Here is a 9914-nt window from a genome sequence, read left to right on the forward strand (position 1 = left end):
GTGTTTAAGATCAGGGGAGCGTGAAATTACAGCTCTGGGCCAAGATGAAGATGGATGCGTTGGCAGCACAAAAACATGAGACTAAGGGAGGTTGGTTGGGGAACGGGGACACTAATCGATGTAAATTGGGTTACTGGGGGTAGGAATGGAGAGGAAGAGGCAGATTTGAACTGAGATGTAGGATTTGGCAATTCATCAGATACAGAGACAAAAAAGAGAAAGGCTCAAAGTTGACTTCAAACTCGTGGGTCTAGAAAATGGGGAGGCATGGACTTCCCTGGCGGTCCAGTGGTTACGACTCCGCGCTTCCACTGCAGGGGGCACGGGTTCGATACCTGGTCAGGGGACTGAGATCCCGCATGCCGTGTGGTGCAGCCAAAAAAAAAAAAAAAAAAAAAATTTCAAAGAAAGAATACAAAATGGAAAGGCAGATGACACCACTCAAAGAAACAGGAACCACTGGAGGGCTTGTGTGAAGTGTTTCATTTTTTCAGGGAGGAGAGGTGTGCATTGGATCTGCCAACAAAGTATGCAAGTTAAAAAGCTTAATTATTCAAATAAGAATTACAGATAGCATGTGTTAAGTGACTGCTAGGTGTCAATCACTTTACAGCATTCACTTCTTTCATGCTTGCTACAACATCAGGAAGTCCCTTCTATGGTTCTTTCCATTGTACAGATAAGGAGACTGAGGCTTGTCACTGGTCCACATTCACACAGCTTTTCTGGGCGGCAGAGACGGGATCCAGCCTGAGCTCTGTGATGCCAGCACCTTCAGTATGGTGGGAACTGGGGCATGAGGGAGGCTCCGAGCTCTCTGTCAGTTTCAGGACCATCTGCTTTAGCGTGCTAATCGAATGCTGATTGGATGAGGTTATCAAGGGAGATAACATGCAGGGGAAGGAGTTGAGAACCAAGGTTGGAAATGGAAGACTAAGATGACCAGCCAAGGGAAGAAGAGAAGACAGAGGTGGAGATAAGGGAGGAGCAGCAGAGAAGGGGAATGAATGGAGTAAAGCATCTTCGAAGAAGGTAGAAACGTGTTTTGGAAGAGAGTGACGGTCGCATCAGTGTTGTATAGAGACGTCAAGAAGGAAAAATATTTTAAGGCCATGGGATTGTTTACTATTTGTTGATTGGTTGGGTTCATAGTCTGTGTGTTTGCCTAAGTCTTCCCAGGCATCTCCAGGCAGAAAGCAGGGAAATGACAAGGAAGCAATTTGGGCGGCATCAGCCGCATTCATGGGATTGTACCAGGACCTGTAGAGAAAGGTCAAGGCAAATTTGTACTGTGGGTTCCATGCATCAAAGATACAAAGCTGTGACATGCCAAGTATTAAGGTTGCTTGAAACCCACAGGGTATCTCTCCAGCAGAGCTAAAGCCTCAGAATCGCTCTGCGTTAACAAATTGGCATTTAGTTTGAACACACAATCTGAGACGGCCTTGACTCTCATGTACTGGGGCCCCTAAGATCATTTGCCAAAGATCCAGATCTTATTTCAAGCTCTCCTTTCAGGCTCCAGCACCAGATAACATGGGAATATGGCCATTTCCAGAATTAGCTAGAGCTACTGTTCATTTACAACCATTCACATAATACTTTATGTGCAGTGACAGAATTTACAAACCAAGATCATTCTCTTCAACTTTGCCGGTTGCTAATTAATCTTTCAGCTCGACCTGCGCAGTTTCTGAAACTCAGGGAATTTCAGACGATCTCTGCTAACACTGGCCTCTTTGGAAGAGGAGAGGTTTCTTTCCTTTTCCTTGGTTAAATAATAAATGAACTGGCATCCAAGCTGCTAAAACTGAACTCGCATTGGGGGCTTACTGGCTTCAAAGTGTACGTGCTGGGGAGGAGGGATAGGACATCCTGCCTTTAGGAATTGTAGGACGTTAAAACTAAAACACATCGGGACTTCCCTGTGGTCCAGTGGTTAAGACTCCATGCTTCCATTACTGGGGCACGGGTTCCATCCCTGGTTGGGGAGCTAAGATCCCGCATGGAAAAAAAAAACAACAACTAAAGCAGCACCAAAAACCATTTCACTCAAGCCCTTATTGTTCAGATGAGCGAAATGAAGCCCAGAAATGTGAAGGGGTTTGCTCAAGTCCCCGCGCTGATTACAGCTTTAGGACTGGAGACCTGAAGTCTCTTAGTGTTAATCTAGTTCTCTTTCTACTATGCTATTCAAAAAACAATGCACTGATCCACGCATGTCCTCTGCCTAACATCCTAGCACGTTAGCATCTAATACCACACACTATCTTCATAAGAACACTTGTGCCTTAGGCAAGAGAGAATGGAAGGAGCCTGGCAGACAAGCTCTTCAAAACATACTGAGCAGATACCCAAGAAGTTTCTTAAGAGGTAACATAAGCTTTAGGGAAAGCCCACCCAGGCTTTGGAATATTCACTCTTGGTTTTAATCCGGGGTTCATCGTATCTAATTTGTGACGTTGCACCAGTTATGACTTAAAATCTATATTAGTTTTCTTTTTTGCTGTTAATATTTATTTATTTCTTTGGTTGCACTGGGTCTTTAGTGGTGGCTTGCAGGTTCCTTAGTTGTGACACGCGAACTCAGTTGCAGCATGCATGTGGAATCTAGCTCCCTGACCAGGGATTGAACCTGGGCCACCTGCACTGGGAACGTGGAGTCTTAACCACTGCACCACCAGGGAAGTCCGTATATTAGTTTTCTATTGCTGCTGTGACAAATTACTACAAACCTAATGGCTTAAAACCACACCAATGTATTCTATTACAGTTGTAGAACAAGTCCAAAATGAGTCTTACTGATTAAAACCAAGTGTCAGCAGGGCAGTGTCCTTTAGGAGGCTCTCAAGGAGAATCTGTTTCCTTACTTGTTTCAGCTTCTAGAGGCCACCCGTATCCCTTGGCTTGTGGCCCCTTACTCTCATCACTCCAACTACTTGCTTCTATCTTTTTATTTTTATTTATTTATTTATTTTGCGGTACGCGGACCTCTCACTGTCGTGGCCTCTCCCGTTGCGGAGCACAGGCTCCGGACGCGCAGGCTCAGAGGCCATGGCTCGCGGGCCTAGCTGCTCCATGGCATGTGAGATCTTCCCGAACCGGGGCACGAACCCGTGTCCTCTGCATCGGCAGGCGGACTCTCAACCACTGTGCCACCAGGGAAGCCCTACTTGCTTCTATCTTTACATCTCCCACTACTGACTTTGACCTTCTTGCTTCCCTGTTATAAGGGGTTACATGTGCTTACATCGGGCCTACCAGACAACCCAAAATAATCTCCCCACCTCAAAATTTTTAACTTAATCACATCAGCAAAGTCTTCTTTGCCATATAAGGTAACATATTCATAGGTTCTGGGGATTAGAATGTGGGCATCTTTGGGAGCCAGTATTCTGTCTTCCACAAACTCTGAGGCTCAGAGGTAACTCTGGAGATGATAATTTTCATCACATAGTGCTTAGACATCACTTCCCACAAGGAGACTTCGTCGGCACCCCAAAACTGGGTTAGGGTTTCCTCCTATTTGCTCCCATAGACATCTGGGCTCACCTTTTTGCCCTTATTATACTGTATTGTAATTTCTTTTCTTATAAATACAGATATATTTATTTTATTTTTTATAGTAGGTCTTTGTTGGTTATTTTATTTTATTCTTTTTTAAATATTTATTTTATTTTTGGCTGTGTTGGGTCTTTGTTGCTGTGCACGGTTTTCTCTAGTTGCGATGAGCGGGGGCTACTCTTCATTGCGCTGCGTGGGCTTCTCATTGCGGTGGCTTCTCTTGTTGCAAAGTGTGGGCTCTGGGCGCACAGGCTTCAATAGTTGTGGCTCGCGGGCTCAATAGTTGCGGCTCGCGGGCTCTAGAGCGCAGGCTCAGTAGTTGTGGTGCACAGGCTTTGTTGCTCCGCGGCATGTGGGATCTTCCTAGGCCAGGGATTGAACCCGTGTCTCCTGCATTGACAGGCAGATTCTCAACCCCTGCGCCACCAGGGAAGCCCTGGTTATCTATTTTAAATACGCAATGTGTGCATGTCAATCCCAAACTCCCTAACTATCCCCCTCCAACCCTTCCCCCCTGGTAACCATAAATTTATTCTCTAAGCCTGTGAGTCTGTTTCTGTTTTGTAAATAAGTTCATTTGTATCATTTTTAGATGCTGCATATAAGTGGTGTCATATAATATTTGTCTTTCTCTGACTTACTTCACTTAGTATGATAATCTCCATGTTGCGGCAAATGGCATTATTTCATTGTTTTTGATGGCTGAATAATATTCCATTGTATATATGTACCACATCTTCTTTATCCATTCATCTGTTGATGGACATTTAGGTTGCTTCCATGTCTTAGCTATTGTAAACAGTGTTGCAATGAACATTGGGGTGCATGTATCCTTTTGAACCATGTTTTTCTTTGGATATATGCCCAGGATTGGGATTGCTGGATCACATGGTCGCTCTATTTTTAGTTTTTTAAGGAACCTCCATACTGTTCTCCATAGTGGCTGTACCAATTTACATTCTCATCAACAGCGTAGGAGGGTTCCCTTTTCTCCACACCCTCTCCGGCATTTATTGTTTGTAGATTTTTGATGATGGCCATTCTGACTTGTGTGAGGTGACATCTCATTGTATTATACTGTATTGTAACTTCTTGATCATGAGTATATTTTCTACACTAGACTATACAACTCTGGAGAGCAGGGACTGTGCCCAGTTTATTTTTGTATCTCTGGTCCCCAACAGTGTCCAGCACATTCAGTTGCTCAATAAATATATATTTGTCATAAGGATTAAGTGGAGACCATACAAAATGCCCAGTGGTACTTGCCTCAAACAGGTGTTCAGTAGATGAAGGATGCTTTTGCTAACACCCATTATGCCCAAGAAAGTGGGAAAATTTCTATGGGTGATAAGTCAAATGTCTCCATCCCTAATGGGAAAATGCAAGATTGCATGACTTCTAGGTTAGGGACAAAGACCTTTTGGGCCAATTAGAGTCAATGTCATGGTTCACCTTTTCTATTTTTATTATAATGTTGTTTTGCCCAGAACCCAGCACACATTTGCTGAAGAAAGAGTGCTGGCTGACTTTCAGAGGCCAAGTGGGACAGGAACAGGTGAGAAGAAAGAAACCCACCACCTGTATATCTTTTTTTTTTTTTTTTGCGGTGCACGGGCCTCTCACTGTTGTGGCCTCTCCCGTTGCGGAGCACAGGCTCCAGACGTGCAGGCTCAGCGGCCGTGGCTCACGGGCCCAGCTGCTCCACGGCATGTGGGATCTTCCCAGACTGGGGCAGGAACCCGTGTCCCCTGCATCGGCAGGCGGACTCCCAACCACTGTGCCACCAGGGAAGCCCCCACCACCTGTATATCTTTACCCCAACGGGGCACAGCAGAAATGCAACCTGGTCTGTCTTTACCTTTTCAAGAGCTATGAACTTTGGCATCTGTTTCTTCTCATCTCAGTGGCCAGAATTGCTTTTCTCTACTCATGTTCATACTTGGTACAGTGGAGGGATGAAAAGATGGCAGCTGGCCCAGTAGTTCTGGGCAGCCTCATGGCGCTGGAGCCACTGTATCCTTGGAGTTGCCATCTGGCCTCATGCAAGTCGTTCCTCTTTCAATTCTGTATCTATAAAATGCATGACTCACCTCTCAGATGCCAAGAAACTCAAAGACTCTGTGTTCCTGTCATTAAAGGGTAATATTTAAATTTTAAAAAGCTGCTGTAAACATACCTATCAGACTATTATTAGATGAAAGCTCACGGCAAGGCCAAAGCAAGCTTTGATTTTATTTCAAAGCCTGGAGCAGGCGATCTAGTGCCGGAACTTGAAAGGTGCCTGCTGTTTAAAGTGGGCCTGCCCACCCTACAACTCGGATTCAGATTCAAACATGTCCTGCTATCGGGACGCTGATTCCCGATACACAGGTACACAGAGTAGGACTTGAACCAGCAACCTTGCCTTTCTAGCCAAGCAGTAACATGTACTGATCTCACCCACAGCCAGAGCCTGGTGGGTATGCCTGTCATGTTTGCTGACAAAACTAGGCCACGTGGTCTACAGAAGACGTTTTTAATGATATGTGAATGTACTTCCACGGAAAGTATAACAAAGGAACAAATATTAAACCAAACTTAGTTTTGCATTCAGCAAGACACTCTTTTTGAGAAGAATGAATTGTATAATCAGCCACCATGAGCTTCTTGAAGACCGCTGAATTTTATTTCTTTTTAAATCCCTACATTTAAAATATCTTTAAAATAATTTGTGCTGAAATAAACGTTAACTGGTTAATTAAGTATTCAAAATTAAGCACTAAATCCAACACTAGTTCTGTTGTCTGTTGCAAGGATCAGAGGGGACCAGAGACAGTTTTTGCCACCCATGGGAGGCAAGAGAGCAAACAGATTAAACAGACATATAGCAGAGGGACATTGCATAAGGGAAAACAAATTTGCCTTTACATGGAACTTATGCACTTTGGTATATTGACCATTCATTCATTTACTCTCTCATTTTTATCATTCCACAAATATTTTCTAAGTATTTTCCACGAGACAACAAGGGAGCAGGCCACGTTAGCCTGAGTTACGCTCAGCGTTCTTGCGTCTTCTTGGCCTTATTACACAATAAATGGGCGATTATATGGACAATGCGGTGTGGTAAGTGCTTCTTTAGGGAAGCAAAGGATACCAGAGAGCTAAGGAGGATGCCAGCCCAGTCTGGGGGTACCAGGGGGGTCAGTCTCAACCCCCAAAGAGCACTTCCTTCAGTCACATTATTTTCAAACGGGAGGAGCAGAGAAGGGAAGGTACAGCAGAATATTCTAGAAAAAGAACTTGTCCCATACTTCAGGAAACATAATAGTCAGCAGGCTGGGACTACTGGCATTTGATGAATGCCTTGGATTCAGAGATTTCGAATTGTGTTTAACAAAAGCAATAATCTTAACATAAGTGACCTTTCACTCTGGATAAACCACTCTACTATCATCAGCACCACCCCCAGCCTCTGTCCTGAAGAATCAAATTCCTCTTCAGGACCCTCTTTACTTCTGTGGATTTCTGCAACTGTGGCCAACCAACCCCCCAATTACTCAAGTTCTCCTGAACCTTCCCCTCCAAAGCAAGTGGGGTTCTCAGCTGGAGGCTAGCTTCAAGCTCATCCCTCCAGGCAGCCCTGGAAATCCCAATTACACCATGAAGTCAATCCCCCTTAAGAACCCCAAGCTTTTGTGCCTCAGTATACACAGCCTGGTGAGGGTGGGGCATGGCCTCACAGGAGCCACGATTCCTGTTTGCTAGAGGCCCATTCCCAGGAGAAAGGGGCTGGGAGTTGTCATCAGCCAACACTCATAGAAGCTGGGGCACAGAGGCCCCTGTCGGTAAAAGGGATGGGGGTAGGGGGTGGGGGGGGCGGTCCTTACATTTACAGGATGAACACTGCTCACCGATGAGTTGAGTCCTCACTGCTGTGTCAGGAAAGGCCATTTCCCAGAATGCAAGGGAGCTCAACCGAGGGAGATGTGGATGCCACAAAACGTGTTTGTTGCTGTTTTGTCTGCACATCACCCAAAGCCTCTGCCTCCCTCCCTGCCCTTCACACCTGGCTTGTTCTGCGCCGCCCTTTGTATCCTGCACTTCAGCCAGACTGCACGTCTTTCTGTTCCTTGAGCACACACCGAGCTCATTCTCTATTCGTTTGCTTTTCTTTTTCCTTCTGGAATATTCCTGTGCTTTGACATGATGGTGCCATTTTCTAAGGTGAGGATGGAGGGAAATGGTCTGAAGGGGGAGGGCAGCGCAAGGGAGGATGTGGAAATCAAGAGTTCTTTCTGAGGAACCTATCAGGTTTCTAAGTAGAGTTGTAAAGATAGACTCTTGGATATGTGATTCTGGAGTCGTGGTTCTTAAAACCTGCCTGGGACTTCCCTGGTGGCGCAGTGGTTGAGAGTCCGCCTGCCGATGCAGGGGACACGGGTTCGTGCCCCAGTCCGGGAAGATCCCACGTGCCGTGGAGCGGCTGGACCCGTGAGCCGTGGCCACTGAGCCTGCGCGTCCGGAGCCTGTGCTCCGCAACAGGAGAGGCCACAACAGTGAGAGGCCCGCGTACCGCAAAAAAAAAAACCCCCAAAAAACCCAGCCTGTATCAGATTACCCTGCAGGGCTCGTTAAAGCAGACTGCTGGACCCCGCCCCCAGAGTTTCTGATTCAATAGATCTGGGGTAAGACCTGAAAATCTGCACTTTTAATTAATTTATTTATTTTTATTTGTTTGGCTGTGTCGGGTCTTAGGTGCGGCACAGGGGATCTTCAGGTATGCATGGACTTCCCTCTAGTTGTGAGCCCATGTAGTGCATGGGCTCAGTAGTTGCGGCACACAGGCTTAGTTGCTCCACGGCACGTGGGATTTTAGTTCCCTGACCAGGGATTGCACCCACGTCCCCTGCATTGGAAGGTGGATTCTTAATCACTGGACCGCCAGGGAAGTCCCCAGATCTGCATTTTTCACAAGTTCCCAGGTGACATTGATGCCCCTGGTTGGGGAGCACACTTTGAGAAGAACTGGTGTAGAGTTCTAGGCCAGGGTTGGACCTAGAATTGGGAAGCTTTGGCATAGAGATGACATTTAAGCCATGGGATGATGCAAGATCATCTGAGATGGAGCAAAGTCCCAAGACTGATGTTATGGATTAAATTGTATCCCCCCTGCAAAAAAATTTCATATGCTGAAGTCCTAACCCCTAGTACCTCAGAATGTGATCTTATTTGGAAATAGGATGGTTGCAGATTTAATTAGTTAAGATGAGGTCACATTCGAGTAGGATGGGCCCTTAATGCAGTATGACTGGTGCCCTATCAAAAGGAGAAATTTGGACACAGAGACACGCACACAGGGAGAATGTCATGTGAAGGCGAAGGCAGAGATCTACAAGGCATGGAACACCAGAGATTGCCAGTAAACCTCCAGAAGCCAGGAGAAGGGTCTGGAACAGATCCTCACTCACAGCCCTCGGAAGGAAGCAACCCTGCCAACACCTTTTTTGGCAGGAAGTATAGTTGATTTACAGTGTTATGTTAATTTCTGCTGTACAGCAAAGTGACTCAGTTATACATATACTTTTTTTTCATATTCTTTTCCATTATGGTTTATCACAGGATATTGAATATAGTTCCCTGTGCTATACAGCAGGACCTTGTTGTTTATCCATCCTATATATAAGAGTTTGCATCTACTAACCCCAAACTCCTAATCCTTCCCTCTCCCACCCTCCTCCCCCTTTGCCTGCCCACACCTTGATCTTGGACTTGTTGCCTCCAGCACTGTGAGACAATACATTTCTGTGGTTTAAGCCACCCAGTCGATGGTGATTTGGTACAGCATCCCTAGCACACTAATACAACGGGGATCCACCAAAATTATGCAGAGATCTGGTGGGTGAGGAGAAGCCAGCAAAGAAGTGGCCGGTGGAAATCCCAGGAGAATGTAATATCCCAGAAGCCAAGGAAAGACTGTGTTTAAGCAGGAGCATGGTCTTGGTGACAAATGCTGTTGAGAAGTCAAGTCAAAAGAGGACAGGGAGGGCTTCCCTTTTGGCACAGTGGTTGAGAGTCTGCCTGCCGATGCAGGGGACACGGGTTCGTGCCCCGGTCTGGGAAGATCCCACATGCCGCGGAGCGGCTGGGCCCGTGAGCCATGGCCACTGAGCCTGCGCGTCCGGAGCCTGTGCTCCGCAACGGGAGAGGCCACAACAGTGAGAGGCCCGCGTACCGCAAAAAAACAAACAAACAAAAAAAAGAGGACAGGGAAACGACTCTGATAGGGCTGCAGTTTTATAAGGCAGTGTGTTGTCTCTGACGACCTTGAGAGAACAGTCTTAGCGGAAGGGGAGGGGCCAGAGCCA

This window comes from Phocoena phocoena, chromosome 16, assembly GCF_963924675.1.
Source record: "Phocoena phocoena chromosome 16, mPhoPho1.1, whole genome shotgun sequence".
NCBI classification, from domain to species: Eukaryota; Metazoa; Chordata; class Mammalia; order Artiodactyla; family Phocoenidae; genus Phocoena; species Phocoena phocoena.